We start from the raw sequence: 20,396 nt of genomic DNA on the forward strand, positions 1-20,396 counted from the left end.
GAACATTCTATGTATGCATAGAAGGGTGAGCAGATACTGTAGAAGGTTCAATATAGACATAAGCTAAATCAAACCAGACAAAAGTAGACCATAGCACTCCTAAACTTGCCTTTTTGAGTAGTTGTTATTAATATTTTGACATATAATTTCATTATTATTGATATACATTTAAGGTCTTATTTATCTTTTGGTATCATGTTTTTTCCACTTCCTATATTATCTTTATTTTCTATTAAGCAGAATTAAATATATTACTGAATAATAATGTATAGCATTATTTTAAATAGGTGATAAGTTGATTTCCTAACACTGACATATTACCAGGCTTTTTTAACTTTCCAAACAATATTTTTCATCAGTGCAGTTATCTGTAATTAGTTCATGCAAAAAAAAATCCCAGAGATGGGGTTTGTGGATGTAGGTTCTAGTTCTCTAGGGCTTGATCTCCATTGGTCCTTTTCCCTCTGCCAAGCTGTCATATTTAAGTTTCTCTTAAGGTCATTGGTCCTTAAACTCTCTAATCCTCGTCAGTGTTTTAGAAAGCTGGATGGGAGAACTTATATCATTTCCATAGCTCTAATTGTTTTATTAATAGTGATATTGAACTTGTTTTTTGTTTTTCTACATTTACATTGTGTGTGTGTGTTTGAGCACACACATGCACATACATGTGTGTGCATGTGTTTCTGAGTGTACATGTACTGGAGAAGGGTGACTATATTTGGGCATGTAAGTGCAGAGGCCAGAGGACAAGGTTGGGTGTTTTGCTTATTCCCTCTCCTCAGTGCTATTCTGAAACAGAGACTGTCTTACTGAACTACTTCTTAGAAGATTCAACCTATACATAACTTTGTCTAAGGACATGCGTTTCCAATGTCTAGCTTAGTCATTCATCTGGTGTCATCTTGACTGAAGGATAGTACCATTAACTTGACATTAGACATTATATCTTACCTATCTCTGACTACCCCAGTTCTATACACACCCAAGAGCCATTATTTTAATAGAAAGGGCACATGGCATTCCTAATCATGACAGACTGCACAGTTGGAAAGGTAGAAGCTGGCTACAGAGTCGGGACCAAGTCCGTGCTACATCCCTCACAGAATCTCAGAGGGCTAGAACTTGTGGTTGCTTACAAAAAAAGAGGAGTGATTTTAAAAAGAAATTAAAAATTTTTAGTTGCCAAGTCAGCTTAGTGTGAAGTATCATAGAGTCTTTTGTATACTTCTCTATAAACTTAAAATATTGCTGATTTAAAATCATTGTATGTCAGCTGGCTATCAAATATTGTAATGGTTTGATGTATAAATTCTCTCTTGAGACAAGCTATTCTCTAGAAGCCACATTGGAGAAAAGTAGGTTTTTATCCCAAAAGCCAGAAGGCTAGAGGGGGAGGCCTGGGCTGGAAGCATTGTGACAGTCACCCAGGGTCTCTGAATGAATTTGTGGCACAGCCAGTTTTGAATTGGATTTCTCTCCTTTCCTAAGATGAGAAGTGGTATTTATTTATTTTTCTCCACAAAGAGACTTTCTTGAGACTATGATATAAAAGGTGGAGTTAGGTCAAGACCTCGAGTCCTCAGACTGGAACTGAATTAAGCTTAGATGGCACAAGAGCATGGTATTGAGACACTGTGGAGCTAAGAACCAGAGCTAAGAATGGAGTCCTCCAGTAATCTGTTTGTTTGCTTGTTTGTTTTTCTCATTGTAGTACCAGGCACTTGACATGTAACCCTCCCTTTTGCATCTGAATTGAAAAGAAGGTTAAGTATGGGTTCATACAGGTGTCTACTCCTTCTTAGTTTCTGTGAAGCATCTTGTAATCACGTCCAACTCAGTCTGAGCTGACTGGATCTTTGATGGTCTCACCCTGGCTTACACTCAGTCTCACCTATACTTCTCCCACCCAAAGCTACGTCCAGCCACTTTATCAACTTTACTCAGGGCCACTTTCATCATGCAAATATTAAATAAGTTTATTATTAATTAAAAACAGTGCCCTCTTCTTTCATTTTCTCCTCTTTTCCTAGAAAGCTACTATGTCACACTGATGGCTCTCCATATCTAAATACTCTGATCATAAGTGTTATTAGTCTTATAGGTGTGTGTGTGTGTGTGTGTGTCTGTACGTGCGTGCATGTGCACACGCGTGTGCACAAAAAATATATAAAGTGTATATTTATGCATGATCACCTATCTTACACCAAATATTTTTGATGTTTTATTGTTTTCTCCATTGTCTTATTAACCACCCTGTGCTTTGATCCTAACCTGTCTGTATCTGGAAAAGGCCTATCATATTCTGTGGTGTGGTAAAGACAGATGTTATCTGATGTGGTTTTCTAAATCATGTATGTGTGTGAGACTGATAAGTTACTTTTCTGGATTCCCTCCTTGCTTATAGCTGCAGTTTTACCAAGTTAAAAGCAAGGAGTGAGCTGTAGATATGGCGCAGTAGATTATGGCACCTCCTTCCAAGCCTGACAGCTTGAGTTCAATCCCCAGGATGAAAAGAACCAACTCCTGTAAATTGTCTACTGACCTCCATGTACAAATCATGTCATGCACCACACACAAAATAAATGAATATAAATCTTTTGGAAAAAATACTTGGCCTTAAAAGGGTCTTGCCCAAAGACATTTATAATATAAGGGTCATTTATTAAATAGATATGCTTGTATTTGTTATTTATTCAAATTAATTATAAACCTGGAAGTCTGCCCTTGTGTTTTTAGAATCTTACATACTTTGAATAAATGGTAGCTATTTAGCAAACATCATGATGAAATACATACAATTCTAACAATATTTATATATTTTGAATTTAGTGCATTTTGAACTATAAAGGACCTTTAATCTTAAGTCATAAATCATTGGGATTTCTTTATCTTAAAATGTGATACCTATTAAATACACATTCTCTTTCACAGATAGAGATACACACGTGCACATGCACACCCACAAGGAGAGCCTTTAAAAACTCAATTTGATTGCCTCAAGAACCAACCTTTCTATTTACAGCAAGAACAGATAGAATTCCTTTGACATGCTGACCTGTTCATCAGTTTGATTTTGTACATTTGAACTCGTCAAGCTGTTGCCTGAATGTCATATTTATTTCTGTTGACAAGTAGGAATTCTAAAGTATCATCTCCATCCAACTTAAGATGCAATGGATTCGTTTGTATCTCATCTCTTTTTGCCAAATATTTTTATGTGGCCCCTCTTTATCAGCCTTATTGTCCATTTTCAGAAACAAACGATTTAGGCTAACAGAACTGGGAGTTTGACTTGAACATCAAGTTAGGGAATAGTGTCTTCCCCTGCTCTTCCTGCAGCCACCTCCTGTTCCCATACATAAATGGCAGGCAGCAATGGCTAGAAACAAAGGCTCCCCCAGCCCCTGAATACAGTGACATTCATTCTGGGAGAAGCAGGGCCAGCTTTTTGAAAGCCGACTTCTTCAGCTCGACAATAACACACAATGAGTTATTGACTTGTTTATATACGGAGTCTTTTCAGTAACTAACTCTGACTCCCACAGTCTGGACAAATGATTGATTTCGTGGTTAGAAAAGGAGAGGGCTCCTGCGCTAAACTCTGTAGTGCAAGCCATTTCTTCCCCATTTGTTCTATAACTGAATGGGACCTTATTAAAATGCACTTTTCAAAAAAAAAAAATACCTGCAGCTGTCCTTTATAGCCATGTTTTGTATATATAAATAAGTAATTTGTCCCAGTCTTTTGTATATTAACAGACCATTTGGGAAGCTTGTCAATATATATGAAGGGTTGTTATCTTATTGTTAATGCTAAACTGTACTGCCTATATTGATCCACACGTAAACTATAGATCAAATAATATAGCAGTAGATCAATATTTACTGATGAAAACCTTAGATAAATCCAGTATTCTTATAGGGGCATGCTGATTCATTAAAAACAGTCTGAACAACACATATTGTGTACTCCATCCATTTTCATTGGTTACTCTTTAGAAATACAAAAGCCATGTGGAAAGCCCCAGTTCCAGGACCATGAGAGTTTGGTTGAACTAACGGCTTTCACCCTTTGGCTAGAACTTATCTGGAATGTCAGCATGAATTAGGTAGACAGAACATACCAGGGTGTTCAAATTATTGTGCTTTTTCTAACAATATTAATAATTTAATTGTAGAATGACAATTTTAGAGAGATTCCTGTAAAATATGTTTATCTATCATGTTAATTTTTTACAGGATATTTATGATTTTAATAAACATACTTCAGAATACTTAAGAAGCATACAACAGAAAGGCAGTCAGCTATTAATGACATGTATGAGATAAGATCACCTCTGTTGAGGCTACACTTGTCCAGGTATGGAGCCTGCTTTCCCTTTGAGGGTGTCAATAGGAGAGCTTCATGAACTTGCAGCAATTTGAAGCATCTCTCAGAAATTAGCAGTGCTTTCAATCATAGATCCCATGTTTTGGATCAAAATCTGTATCACTAAACTACATCTTCAGGTACAGAATGAGATCTGAAACCTTGGTGTTCACATTTCAAATACAATATACTCTGAAAAGCCAATGACAACGGAAGACATTTTTCCGGGTTCTATAGTCTCAGGTGTATTTCTACAAACTGTTTTCTTTTCTTTTTTTCTTTCTTTTTTATTCTATTTTCTTGCATTGCTGGGGATTACACCCAGGGTCAAACTCACGCTAAGCAAGTGCTCTCCCATCAAGATAAGTCCCCAGGCCCTTTATGAAAAAAATGTTAACCCTTTGATGGCTTTCATTAATTCATCCTGTCTTCCTCTTCCATGTATCTAACCAGACTTTTTCCTTAAAGCATTTCCATTAAACATTTTTCCTCTTTTCCGTCTGTTCTTGGCCAGTCTCATGATGCTTCTTTTCTAGTTTCTGCTAGTTCAGAGTGAGCCCAGCTTTGCCTGTTTACAAATGCATGGTTTTGTTATGTGTTATCTCAGATCTTTGCAACAAACCCTGGAGAAATGCTGCCTTGTGCATTCATATTAATTTGTTACCTTCTAACCTGGGCAATGACTATGTGAGAAATTGTTTAGATATTTAAAGGGATCGATATAAGTTTAGAACAAAATGACAGCTTCCCCTTAATTCTATTTGGCAGGGCTTTTTTTATTGTCAGTTACACATAAATTTTAGGATTGTTTCTGATTTCCAACTTTTGAAGTTCCTGCCTTCTTTAATAGAAAAAAATAGATCTAGATATTTCAACTTAATTAATAAACTATTTTACATATCTGAGATGAGGCAGCAAATTGGTGGCAACTAGGTTATTTTTTTTAATTGTTGTTTTTTGCTTAATGAGAAACCGTATAATCTGCTCAAAAGTGGCAGAAGAGAAGGAACCCTACTATGATCACCACCTCTTGAGGGCTGAGGGAAAGATGCTGTTAGTACTGCACAATATTAATATCTCAGGTGAAATTTCATCTTCTCATGTGACCCTTTAAATAATTTTCTCTAAATGGTTAAACTAAAAACCTACTTCTCTAGGAATGGCTTCTCTGCTCCCAAATGCCCAGGCTCATGTTTTATCTAACACACTCTGATACCACAATATGATTTTTAAAAATAGTGTTAGCTTATTTACCCTCTGCATACATAGATTAGTATAGTGTTTTTTTTTTAAAGTTGGATTTTGAAATTGGGGTGATTTCCCCCACAACTGTAGTGCTACGAGAGGGAAGGAGCTCTTGCCTTTTGAGAAGTTACTTTCATGCTGTTCCAAATGTCACAGCCCCGGGAAAGCACATTAGAGGCATACTTCTCTGCATGGTGTCAAAGAACTTCATGCCTGGTTTTGTTTTGTTCTACTTGAAACAGACTGCTCTGAAGGTTTTCTCTCTCCCTCCTTTTACCCCTCCCTCCTCTCCCTTCTTTCTTTTTCACCTGGAAATCAATATTTTAAAGAATAGATAAACTCAATGTTCATGGGGACACATGCATCTAATCCCATAATTTGGGAGATGGACAGAGAAGGATTACAAGTTTAAGAGCAGCCTGGAGAACAAGGCACAACCCTGTCTCCTACAATCAAGGGCTGTTGGTATAGCTGAGTGGGTGAGTTTTGTCCTGCACATGAAAGGCTTTTGCTTCTTTTCCCAGCTCTGCAAAAATAAGAGGAAAGGATAAGTTTGAGGAACACTCTCTGGTTTCTGTCTTCCTTTCCCCTCATCTCCTGAGATGAGAAAGCTGCTGAGAAACGATCAGTGAGACTTAAGATCAGACTTCCTCTGTACAAAGACACAAAATTTACATTTTTATAAAGTTATACTTCTGTGGTATATTATTACAGGCACAGGTAGTCATTAGGAAGAATAATTCTAAAAATAGTCTTTTGTGTTGATTAAGAATAACCTGTTTAATTAGTGATTCTCAGTCTAGATCAGGGTTAGGCGTGGCAAATCAATATTTGCTGGTAAAATTCAGCCTACTATCTTAATAAGATTTAAAAAGTCTTATGAAAACAGCTCATTTGTTTATATCTTATCTATTTTATACTGTAAGGGACTGATAAAGATGACTCTCTTTCCCTTCCCATAAAACCTAAACTATTGACAAGTCCTTTATAGAAACATTTATCAGCTATTTATTTAGGCCAGCATTGGATAATCAGAAGACCTTTAGGGCACTCCTGTATTTCCAATTAGATGTCTGTGGGGCTCAGTTGTGTCATATATCAGTGGGCAAAGTGTGCACAACTTGAATACTTTTAAGTATATCTCAACAGCTAGACTGAGGAAGACATGTTATTTCCGTACTTAATATTTATCTCTAATATAGGAGGTATAAATCTTTAGGCAAAGGGAATTAGCTATTCATGTTGCCAAATATGATTTTTTAGGCATACACTTGAGAAAATTTATGCATAATAGCAGCATGAACACACACACACAAACAAAAACCTAAAAAATGTCATTATACATTATTTGTGTAGATCTGGCACTTAAGAGTTGTTAAATATTCCAACTGGAGGTGGGGTTTAGAAATTTTTTAAAAAGCTAGTTATGGTAGCACATGCCATTAATTCCAGTACTCAGGAGGAAGAGGCAGGGGGCATCTCTGTGAGTTTCAGGCCAGCCTGGGCTACAAAGTGAGGCCCTGTCTCAGAGAATGAAGTTGTTAAATACCCCACTTGAGATATCTCTTTGTCAGACTCCAGCTCCATTTGTTTCTAATGGTGCTACTCTGGTGAATGATTCTTACTGTGTGAGCTAATTTCCTACTTCGATGAAAGTAGTATTTTATTTTCATAAAGATGTGAAATGGGCTACATCCATATCTTAATGAATCAGAGACTGGAAATAGTAGGAGAAGAGCTTGATCTGACCATACCACATAAATGCATCAGTTGGAGGTAACCACTGAGTTATTATACAATCTTCTGTATCCAGTATTACAAAATATTGGAAACCATTTTAGCACAGTGGAGTGTATGAATGAATACTTTTGATGTACTCCTTGACTTCTTATCCCAACATAATGGCAGCTACCTTATTCTCTTACCTACAATGAAAATTTTTGATACAAGAGCTCAACCTAATTTTCAAAGTTGTTAAATTGTAAATTCATTTTAAAATATTGTAAACAGCCTTAATCTATGTCCAATTTTGCAACTTAGGAAATTCCATCAGCATTAGACTTTCCAAGCTGTATATTTTAAAGAAAGTTAAAAGTTCAGTATAATAGGTATTTTAACTTCTAAAAATAAAAAAAAAATCTTTCTACTTAATCTAAATGAGCCTTGTTTTTACATAAGTACTTCAAAATTAAGAAAAATTATATTTTGTTAATTTTGTTTGAATAAATATTGCTGTTGTCAGAGGTTTATTTTTGTTATCTTTTAGTTGAACTTAATCGTGAATGAAAAAGAAGCAAAGATCACAGAAAAGGCCATTCTTTTAATGACAAAACAGGAATACCACAAGTCACAAGAAAATGTAAGGAACTTACTTTGCTAACACTATCAAACTCATAATGTATTATATCTTCAAAATTAACAGAAAATTTATCTTGAGTATTAAAGTAAATCAACTCTTGTTAATTCTGAAAGCTTAAAACAGAAAAAAAAGCTGTCCCAAACTGGCAATTATTTTATTGATGTGTGCACCCTGAAAAATTATGCCTGAAAAAACAAATTATGATTTTCCGAAAATCACGAATGTTTTCCCACTAAATTTTACAAGCTATTACTTGAAATTCAGTTTTAAAACATTCCAGTACCAGGAAGTGTAAAGGGTCATTGGACCTTTGATAACTCTTATTTGTATTAACCAGCATCTATAGAGAGAATCCTTGTTCTAGGATTTAGCAATATTAAGTTATCTTCTATCACAAGAAAGCTGTAGTTTACAAATGTCAACCCTGAGAGAGCTAATCATCGGATTCTGCCGGCAATATTGTAATGAAGAACTATTAAATCAAACCTCCCCTCCAAAGCCCATGCTGGGAAGTTGACAGCGTATTCCATAAATGAAATAATAACACAAAATTGGTGCCAGACAAAGGAGGAAAATGATTTTCATGTCGCTTCCTGGAATGCAAAAGCATTTAATCTTCCTGAGGAGTGGGCATGGATTTGCTAGTCTCTGTATACTACTGTGAAAAATAAATCTATAACCAACTTAAAGAAAAATATAATGTATACGTCTAAAAAATAAACTTTCTATGTAAGTTTGACCAATTTGAACACTGGTCAGAGTAATCTATCTAAAGTTTAAGGTTTTGGTATTTTGTTTTTATCTTAATGACTTATCATTTTTTCTAACTTTATCTTTCATAATAGATAATCAATAAGATATGTCAAATTTTCTGCATGAATTCAACACTTAGGTGAAAATGTGTTACTTTTGGGACATGTATTCCCAGTATTAAAGATGATATTGTAAGCATTGATTTGGATACTCAGTAGGGAATATTTTTGCAAAAATTATATGTGACCATTTTTCACAATGCAATGAGTAATAACTGTATAGATTTAAGTTACGGTTTTGGCTTCTTCCACTTAATAGTTATAAGGTAAATGATTAAGTTGCTAGTAATAAATTAAAAAAAAATACCCCTCTACATATGTTTAATCACAGTTGGAGAGATTTTAATGTAAAATAATGACAGATTGTAATCTTGGGTATAATTATGTTTGCCCTTTGATGTATATTTCTAATCATTGTATGCATGTGCATGGTTGTAGGTGTGACTGTGGGGTGGGTGTACGTGTCCATGGCAGGTGTATGGAAGTTAGAGGAATAACCTTGTATATAGGTCCTCATCTTCTACTTCGTTTGTGACATAGTTTCTGGGTTTGCTGCTGTATACATCAGTTAGCCTACAAGCTTTTGGGTGTCCTTTCCTCCATCTCTCACCTCTCTGAAGCAGTGTTGATGTCCACTATCAAAACTGCCTTTACTGTGGATCCAAACTCAGGTTTCCTGGATGCCTGACACATGCCTTCCTGGCTGATCCATCCCTTTACTATTTTATGTAAAATTATAATTTCATTGGAACTTAAAATTAGTGGCAAAGGAAAATGATTATTGTCTTAGATATATAAAGTATAATGGAAATTTAATACTCATCTTTTTCAGAAGCATGATAATATTTGTGTTTATTTGGTATTTCTTTTGTTTAGCTTATCTGTTAATTATAAAAGTAGTGGGTTCATTGTGATATTTTTCAACATATACATATTGACTTTTTTTTTAGCTTTTTATTGGATATTTTATTTATTTACAATACAGATGTTATCCCCTTTCCTCATTTCCCCTCCCTAGAACCCACATCTCATCCCCCTCCTCCTTTTTGCTTTTATACCATTTTAATTACATGCAAGTATTAAGGTCAGTTCTAGGTTGAGGGTCTAGCAATACAATAGATACAAACAGTTAAGGAACAAGCAAGACAATAAACACAAATAGTCAAAGAACAAACAAGGCATTAAACCCAATTACGTGAACATATTGGCATTCTTACTAGCTGTTTTGTATTTATTCAACACTAATGCTTCGATGTTATTTCTATAAAACTTTAATTAGTTACATATCAGGTGCAAATCAAAAATACAGGTTTTTTTGTTTTTTAAATTGAACACATGTTTGTAAAATGATTCAGTTGGTTTAGATGTGTGAACTCCAGTGTTCAGGTTAACAAAAGTGAATTCAAGTTTTAACTGCAGTTTACACACACACACACACACACACACAGAGAAGTGAAGTTTTAATGGAAAAGGGAAGCGAGAAAATTTAGGGAATCTTATTTCCCTATTTTCTCAGCTCAGTTCCCCTTTCATTATTTTGATATTGCTGTGGCTTGAACCCTGGGTGTTTTGAATGGTAGGCGAGTTCTGTACCACTGAGCTGCAACCCCAGCGCCACAGTTTACTCCTATAATTAGAGTTCTGTAGAGAACAGCTACACAGGAGCCTGGATCTCGTCCCCATCAACACCTGCAAACAGGTGAGTTGAGAAGACATTTAAAATGCCTCCATTTTCAGTGGTCTCTTCCCATATCAGTAGATGGGGATCTCAGATTGTAAAGCCACCACATGGGACTGACTAAAAGCAGGGTAGATCTTCCCAAGTTATAGGAGAGTGAAGATAAGGTCATCACCACAGTGCTGAGAGAGGTACCACACATGTCAGATTTCCTGGAGGTTGTACTGTAGCTCAGCTACCAAATCAGAGATACTTAGCTTTCTTTTAGTTCCCTCGATTTATCTGGTCTTCTTTTATTGATTCAATTTGTATTAATTCTCTTTATAAGCTATGAGAGAAAGCAATATATTTGTGAGCAAAACAATGAAGAGATTTAGGAAAATTAAAAAGTATTCACCCAAATCTCTGTGTTCCTTTTCTGGATTATTTTCTTTCGTATGTATGTATGTATGTATGTATGTATGTATGTATGTATGTATGTATTTTGGTGAGGGAAGGATGCTGCATGGTGTACATGTGGAATTCAGTTGAAGAGTTGCTGATTCCCACTATATAGGTCCCGGGGATCCAATGCTTGTTAGCAGTTGCCTTTACCTTCTTGACCATCCTGCTAGTTCCCCTCCTTTCTTTCTCAAAATGTATTTCCAGACTGGCTTTGAACTCGCTATGAAGTTCACGGAGGTCGTAAGCTCATGTCGATCCTTCTGCCTCAGTCTTCCAAGTACTGAGATTACAGGTTTGAGACACTGCATCTGTCTAGAAAGTTGGGTTGACAGACTGTCCTTGATTTGAGACCATCCTGTATTTTTTTTTTGAAGAACATATTGCAAGAATAGAGATAACTATTCTACGTAATGATTTGAAATGATAGTTCTGTGCAAAGTACTCTGGAGCTCTTAGTAATATGGGTGGATTCAAAGTCACAGAGAATTCAACCCAATGGCTGAAGCCGTTGCAAAAAACAGGAGTTCTTCAGATTTGTTTCTAGTAGTGGACAGTCAATATTTAGCAATGTGTAGCACAGAAATAGACAATTTCAATATGTAAGATCTATACAAAAACAGATTAATATTTTGTGCTGGCTATAAGCCATCTTGAGAACTTAATTAAATTCAAGAATTGCATGCATGTATCATAGAGATGTGTTCATACATCCCATGTACACACGTATAGCCATGTGCACACTTGCCCTATTTCAGAAGTTTGGCTTGTTTCCTCACCAGAATATTTAATCTTTGTTTGGTATCTTCTGTTCATTTGCTACACTCCCAAATTCTGTCCCAGTGTCCCTTCTGTGCTTCATTGCTATGGAGCATGAAGCGGGAACGAGTGGGCTTTCTCCCGCACAATGAGATGGTGTGCTTTTTCATTATATGCATGCGTAAGCCTTCTTTTGTGAATGGGACCGATAGGGTCAGATAATGTTTAAAGGGAAAGGTTTTATGTCTCTCAGGCTTCTATGTTTCCACATGGATGCTCTCACACACACATAGATTGAATTATGAACAGACCCATTAATGCAGGGATCACAGAAGGTCAAGTTTTGTCTTCTTTTACCTCCATTCAGTTTGCTTTTGTAGAGAGAAAAAAGGATTTGCAAGGGAAAAAAAGATTTATGATAAAGAATTTTTTAAGAACATTTTTCTCCTTTTAGCAATGTCTTTGATTTGAAAAAGATCATATTGTGTAAAATAATTCAATAATATTGTATCATTTTCCTAAGTTTAGTGTGAGTTAGTTCATGTGTGTAGTTTTCTTTAAGGGCAACATGTTATCATAATAACTGAGAACAAAACGTAGCACTTTGAAGATAAAGGTCATATAAATATGTAAAGTAGCAAAGTTTGAGCAGAACTGAGTGGAACTATTATCAAAATGTCGTTGGCAAGGTTCTTTACTAATTTTTCCCTTTGTTTATGATACAATTTAATCTTTGCTCAGACATATACATTTTCAGTTTTGAATTAAGAAAACAACTGATCATCCATGCCATTGTGGCCCGCAATTACTAACAAATAATCCAATAGAAGCAGTAAAAAACAGTAATAAAGAAACATTTTGAAAGGACAAAGACTTTATCCCCAATGAAAAATTTAAGACTTTAACCAATGGCTCTTTAGAGAGCAAATGACATCAGCAGTTGTATGGTTGGTTGATTTCTGATGTCACATAGAATCCCTTATCAGTTAAAGGGTATGGGTTGTGACAGTAAAACCGGTCATGCATAAAGTGAGCCTAAATCAAAGTCTGGGAGTCTCCCTTCTTTCTCTTCTGGTTTTGTGCTGGTGACTCGCTTTACCGTGTGGTGAAGAACATCAAACCAATGAGAACAGGGTTTGACAGAAAGATTCATTATATGATACAAACATTAAATGCCACACAAAATTCTGTCTTCCCAAGTCACATGATCTTGGGAATGGCTTTAGAGAGCTCCTGTACTTTCCAGAGAGCCTTTGTGTTTAGAGACTTTGCTTTTTGAACTTCGATTTCATCAACGAATCAGAAGAGCAGGCCACCTGGATTGTTTGGTGTTTGGCTGTATGTCAGCCGCTGTCATCTATTACTTTGAGGGGAATACTCCTGTAGGATAAAATATCACCAGCAAGATGAAGCGAAAGTGCTGACTTGCACTGGCTAACTTAGAGTTTATTAAAGGCCACAGCTTATACGGCTAACTGTGCTGTGTGTAACACAACACATTCATATTAGAAGGAAGGCTCCTCCTTAGAAGAGCCACCCATTGGATTTCATAGTTTAAGAACATCATTGTCTTCATTTTTTCTTCCATTATTGGTTTTCCCTAACGATTTACTTCCCTTGTTTTTTTTCTTTTCATGTCTTCTTTTTTTTTTTTTTTTATTAATTTTTTCATTTGCTCTGTTGGGGCTCCGCTCATCACTCTCCCAGGCCCTCTCTGCTGCCTTATATGCATGTGGGTTATCAAACTTGTACCCAGGTTCCTCTAGTTAGACATGAGGGCTTACTTATCAACACTTCATAGGAATTGGCACAGATCTTCCCTGCCAACAGAAACTGTCCATTACTAATGAGTTATACATGGTTGAAAAGATTTAGCAGAAAATGATATATTAATCAATTTTTAGAAATATCGGCCAAGTCTAAATTCTAGTGACTTATCACAAAGTATATATTACATATTATCAAATTATCAACACAACATATATAGTATATATTATCTACTTATATATTAACTGCAGTTTTTTTGTGACCCTCTGCAGTATGTCTTTCCTAGGCTGTGACAGAGGTTGAAGGTAGAGCTGTTACTGCAGTATTGGGGCATTTGCAGCAGGAGCAAAGACCGATGGTGGAAGTACTCTGAGGCTCTTAGGGTGATGATGAGCAGTGCCATCTGCTACTTCTGCTCACAGCATGGACCAAAGTGTGCGTGGTCCACACACACACACACATTTGTGCACACATGTAATAATCAAAAAAAAATGAGTCTGTCAACTTGTCAACTTTTGAGTTAGAGAGGACATGGGAGAGATTTAGAAGAGATTAGTGGGCAAGGATAAAGGGGGAAAGGGAGGTTCGAGAAAGTGATGCACTGTTATTTCAATTTAAAACATTAAAAGAAGCAAGCAAATATTGATGAAGATGCAGAGAAAAGGAAAGACATATACATTCCTGATGGTCATACAAACCAGTCCATCATTGTGGAAATCAATATGAGGCTTCCTAAACAACTGAAAATAGAACTACGATATGAACCAGTTGTGCCAGTCCAAAGAACTCTAAATTTGTTCAAAGAACTTTAAGTTAGCATGTCACAAATAAATGTTCACACCAATGATTATTGCAGAAGTAATCATCACACACACACACACACACACACACACACACACACACACACACACTGTGGAATTTTGTTTATTTATAAAGAAGAACAAAATTATGTAATTTTCAGGAAAATGAATACAACTGAAGATTGGCATGTGTGCTGCTGCTTAGTTTTGTTTCATTGTTGTTTTTGTTTGTTTGTTTTTTGTCATCTTGACACAAGCTAGGGTCATCTGGGAAGAGGGAAGCTAAACTGATAAAATGTTTCTATAAGGATTGGTCTGTAGGTGATTCTGTCAGGGCATTTTCTTTGTTTAATGGTTTATGTGTGAAGGCCCAGCCCACAGTAGTATTACTCTGGAACAGTTGGTCTTGGATTATATAAAAACTCTATCTGAACAAGCCAGTAAGCAGTCCATGGCCTCTGCTTCAGTTCCTGCCTCCAGGTACCTGTCTTGAATTCCTGCCTTGACTTCCCTCTATGATGGGCTGTTACCTGAGAAATGTAAGAAAAAAAATAAACCTTTTCCTCCCCAAGTTGTTTCAGTATTTTATCACAAAAATAGAAAGTTAGCTATTGTTATTAAATTAATCAAGTCATTTTAACAAAGGCAAACACTGCATGTTTTATTTGTAGATGCTAGATTGATCAGATTATATACACACACATACACACACATATAAATGGATATATATGCATCTATATGCTGCCGTATGTGTGTGTGTATTTATGTACAGCAAAAGAGAATAATGGTGAATGATAAAGGAAAGGGGAGAGGCATAAGAAAAAATTAGTTCAAAGGGTATTACATACTTATATGAAAACACACATCCTCACTTAGTCAATGAATATATGCCAGAAATCAGTTGACTGCATAAGCATAGATTAGTTATTTGTGATTAATCTGTGATCAATCTCTATCTTTTCCATTAGTCTGTGTCTGGTTTTATTCCTATACCATGTTGTTTTAGTAACTGTAGCTTTGTGGTATGTTTTGAATTAAGGTACTAGACTCCTCCAACTTTTAAAAAAAAATAAAGTTTTGCAATGTTGGGGAAAAAACCTCAGTAGATGAAATTCTTGACTTGTGAGCAGAAGGACCTGGGTTGTTGCCTATCAGACACATTAAAAAGCCATGCATGGTGGCACATGACTATAATCCAAGTGCTAGGTTGGTAAAGGCACAAGGATCCTTAGGGCTCTGTGACCAGCCAGTGTAGCCTAGTGAGTCTCAGTTGACAATGAGAGTCTCTATCTCAAGAATAAGACTGATGGCTTTTGAGGAATGACACTTAAAGGTGAACTCTTGTTTGGCATTCACATAGATTCACTCACGCATCTACATTTTCAGAAAAAGGCACATGTACACACACACACACATACACACACACACAGACTCACATACACATCTACAAATGTACACATTGACACACAAATTGCCACTTGATACTTCTCACATGTCATTTGACCAAGGCAAATTATTGTTTGTGATGTAACTTTTTTCAACTCCTCATTCTTCATATATATCTATTTTTATCAGTGAACTTTCTTGTATATTTTTTCTATATTTAACCAGTCTTTTATCTTAAACTTTCTTCTAATTCTGATTTTTCAAATTTCCTTCCTTGTTCCTTCAGTGGCTCAATTACCATTCAGTAGATTATTGTTTAGTTTTTAAAGAGACTATTTTTAGATTTTTAAGCTTATATATTTTCTGTAAGTTTTATAGCTGAACCTGTTTGTTTCCTGGTTCCATTGACTTGGAATACTTTTGTATTCCTTTTATCTCACGGTATCTATTGTTGATATTAAGGTATGCTTCTTGGAGGCAGAAGAATGTTGGGTTGGTCATGTTTTCTAATACAGTCTGTATCATTTTATTGTGGAATTGAGACCACTAGGATTCGAGGTATTATTAAATGGTGCACATTAATTCTTGTCATTTTACTGATTGTGTAATATTTTATTGGACTCCTTTTGATTCTATTCTCCTATTCTTTTTGGCCTCTCACATTTGGTCTTCCTTCTCTTCACATTGAAATATTCCTTCAACTAGTCTCTGTAGAAGTGGCTTAGTGGTCATAATCCTTTAGTCTGTTTTTATCACAGAATTTTTGTTTCTTTTTCAATTTTAATGGATAGTGTTTTACATATTTTTGGCCTTCCAACTTCTCCTAGTTTCTTACCAACTCCCTAACAACCAGACTCTATGTTCTATCTCTCTTTCAAAAAAAAGTTAACAAACAAACAAACAAACAAACTTAAAACCAAATTTTAAAAAGAAGATTAAAAAGCTTCCACTGAGGCAGGACATGGTAGCCCTGTGTTACATATGTGCTGGGGCCCCAGTCCAGCCTGTGTTTGCTCTGTGTATGTTGGTGGCTCAATCTCTAAGAGCTCCCAGGGGTCCAGGTTAGTTGACAGTGTTGGTCTTCCTGTAGGGTTCTTATTCCCTTCAGGGCCTTTAATAGTTCCCCCAATTCTTCTATAGAGGATGAGCCTATTCCTGCACAAACTTGATGTGCCAGGGTGTGGATACCCAGGATGGGGGAATCTACATTCTCAGAGGCAAAGGGGAGAGGGCATGGGAGAAATATTCTGGTATGGGGGGTACTGAGAGAGGAGAGGACAGAATTTAGGATATAAGTACAAAAAAAGACTGATGCTCTGAGGTCTCTTTCACTCTCTGTACACTGTATAGTTGTGGGATCTCTGTATCAATTACTATCTATTGCAAAAAGAGCTTCTTTAATGAGGGCTTCAAAATGCTCTAACCTATGGGTATAGCAATCTGCGTTTTTTGTTTTGTTTGTTTTGTTTTTTGTGGGTTTTTTGGAGGGGAAGAGTTGTGTGGGTTTTTTCTAGGTTTTGTGCTAGGTGTATGACCTATCTCTTCTTAGGTTCTTGGCCACTTTAACAGTGTCAGGTATATGTTCCATCTCAATGAGTGGAATTTAAACCTAATAAAAATCATTTATTGTTTATTCCCATAACACTTGTGCTACTGCTACTCCAGTCTTTCTCGCAGGCAAGTTGCTATTGTAGGTTGCAGAGTTAGTAACTGGGTGATATTTATGATAACCGTTCTCCTCTGACAGCATGCAGAATACTTTTCAGCACCATGAACTCCAGTCAGTAGGGGTGAAGTTTCTAGTCATGCACCAGCTTGACTTCTTCCTATTGGATTACATAAGTAAGCATTGTCTTCTGCAATAGGGTTGCATGTTGTAAATTTACCATTGACTTTTACTGAGTGGCCCAATCTCTCTACCTAGTCTTCCAGCCACGAGACTCTTTTCCACATGATCCATTCTGTTGATGGGGCTTTTCACTGAGCGTTTTATTTGGTTTATTGAGGTTTTCATTTCCAGCATCATTTTATCTTGGGTATTCTTACATAGTTCTTTTTTATTAAATTCTATTTTGATATGTTATGTTGACTTCCTTATTTCATTCATCTGCCTTTGTTCTCAGAGTATATTCATGTCTTCTCTCAATTGTTTGAACATAGTCACAATCATTCTATTTAATTCCTTGTCAGGACTATCTTCCAAGTCATGCTCACAGGGGTTCATTATATGTGATTAGCATTTTGTGGAAGAGATTTGTCTTTTATTTTGATATTACTTTTGTTTCTGAACTTGAATTTGTACATTTGGGTTTTCTTTGTTAAGTGGAAGTGCAAGGCCTTGGGATTGTTTACCTGTTTGTGCTTAGAGCTAGGGGAACTAAGGAAGTGTGTGTACCAGAGCCCAAGGTCCAGGGACCTGGTGCTGAGGGCTGTTCAGGGAGGTGGAAAATTTGATCCAGATATTCAGAGTCTGAGTAGTCCTGTCTATATCAGGAATTAGGGAAACATTCAGTCCACCTTTTTATTGATGAATTTAATACATTTACAAGCAAAGTTAATAATAAGCATAAATTTGTACTGATTAATATTTTCTTCATAATCTGCTTGCTTTATACATTTTTTGTCATTTCCTAAGCTTTTTATTATTTGTTTTATGTTAGTCTTCTAACATGTTTTTGCTTTAGTTATTTTGTTTTCTGTATCTGCTTCTTTAGTGAATTTGTATATTTATAGTTTTTAATAATGGCAGTTGACATCCATTGACTTATTTTCCTCTCCTTCCTGTACTCCCTCCCTCCCTCCCTCCCTCCCTCCCTCCCTCCCTCCTTCCCTCTCTCTTCTTCCTTCCTTCCTTCCTTCCTTCCTTCCTTCCTCCCTCCCTCCCTTTCCCTCTATCTTTTCTTTGGCTTTTTTTCAAGACAGGATCTGTCTGCATAACCCTGGCTATCCTGGAATTCACTATGTAGACTGGGCTAGTCTCAAGTTTACAGAGATTCCCCCTGCCTCTGCTTCCATAATGCTGGAATTAAAGGTATATGTCACTATGCCCGGCCTTACTCTTTCTTCTCTAGTGTGAGGCTCCTCAAATGTTCTTCAAGAGTTCCTTGTAGAGTTGGTCTGGCTGTAGTGAATTCACTCATTTTCTGTTTATCTGGTAAATATAGTATTCTTCAATTTTGAGGGATCATTTTATTGAAAAAAGTATTCTCAATAAACATGCTTTCTGTTTTCTTTCATCAGTTTGAATATGTCTATGTGGAAATTTACAAATTATTTTTTAAAGTAGCTTGTTTATATGCATATACTGCTTGTAAACTTTTTAGATAATGTAAAGTGTAATTGATCTCCCTCTCATATATATATATACACACACATATATATGTATATAGGTGTATACATATGTATATGTACATACATATACATACATATATGTATGTATATATACATATATATAAACAATTATGTTTTGCCAAACACACTTGTGTGTGAAAATGCACACACAGTCACACACATAGACACACACTGAGTTATTAGGGAGAGTAGAAAAATAAATATTTAAATCACGTGATTATGATTATAAACTTGTTTAGAATAAATTCTTTGAACTCTCTGAAGAAGAGATAGAAATTACAAGCTTTTTTGGAGAATTGAAGTAGGCTGGGTGAGATACTATATTGCCAGCCGAGCGTTATTAAGAGATTAACTTCTAAGGATACTCTTTTTTGTTGTTGTTCTATGAACATAATATACAAAATATTTAATAATTTTAAACACTTTCATAAGTGATGCTTCTAACATGAGCTAAAAATCACCTTTGTATGACAGTTGATTTATATCAGTATTGACTATTGCATAGGATATTATTTTATGTTCATATATTTCATAAGCAGCTCTACCAATCAAATTTTTTGGGGGACTGGCAACATGAATTCTGTATTGACATTTGGTTCTTAATAATAACATCCAAAACGTGTTCTGTTCTTATAGTGCTGTGACCGTGATTGCATTGGGTGGAGGGTTTATGTTGCCGGACTTCATTTTATTTGAAGACATTTAGGCGAGATGTAGAATTATGTAGTGAACAGAAATTTTATTTATCATACTGGGGTAAACATAGTAAAGAAAACATGGTAAAGAAAGATAGATCAAGAACATGTTAAAATGTTAAAAACAGAAAATGCAACAACAAGAAGAATATACCAATGTACAAAAAAGAAAATATTTTAAGATATAGGCAGAGTCAAGAACTTTCTGGGAAGGACTCCAGTGACACAGGAAACAAGTCAACCAACTGACGAATAGAATCACATGATATGAAAAGGCTTCTGCAGTGGGAAGAAACTGTCACCAAGAAATAGTTGGCAGAGTGGCAGAAAACGTTCACTAATCTCAGAATACATAATATATACAGAATACATAAACTACTGAAAAATAAATTTTTTCCATAAGTAGATACCTGAAGGAATTGAAATATATTTCCAAAAGACAAACGATTAATGGTTAATAAATATTTTAAACCAGTTTTCAACATTCTTAGTTGTTGTGGAAATACAAATTACAATATCTCACCCCAGTCTGGATGGCTCCCATTAAGAAAGCAGTGGTAATATATACTGGAAAGGAAATGGAGGGAGGAGGATTCGTATTTACCATGAGTGGGTATAGAAACTAGTCCAGCTACTATGGTAACATTAGGGAGGCTTCTCATAAACTAAACATAAAACTGCTGTAGAATCTAGCTATCCTGGTTCTGGACAGGCTCTCAAAGGGCACAGAT

The 20,396-nt window shown here is 35.8% G+C and overlaps 1 long non-coding RNA gene across 2 annotated transcripts in view; it reads left to right on the plus strand.

The window, feature by feature from the left end:
* LOC143433732 (uncharacterized) overlaps positions 1-20,396 on the plus strand; it is a 94,686-nt gene that overhangs the window by 70,671 nt on the left and 3,619 nt on the right. The window contains exon 3 of one of the 2 annotated variants that reach the window (XR_013108728.1): positions 7,884-7,976. The exons of the other annotated variant lie outside the window; for it this stretch is intronic. This is a non-coding gene — a long non-coding RNA (uncharacterized LOC143433732). The remainder of the gene's footprint in view (positions 1-7,883; positions 7,977-20,396) is intronic. 2 annotated transcript variants of the gene reach the window in all.

This window comes from Arvicanthis niloticus, chromosome 2, assembly GCF_011762505.2.
Source record: "Arvicanthis niloticus isolate mArvNil1 chromosome 2, mArvNil1.pat.X, whole genome shotgun sequence".
Lineage (NCBI taxonomy): Eukaryota > Metazoa > Chordata > Mammalia > Rodentia > Muridae > Arvicanthis > Arvicanthis niloticus.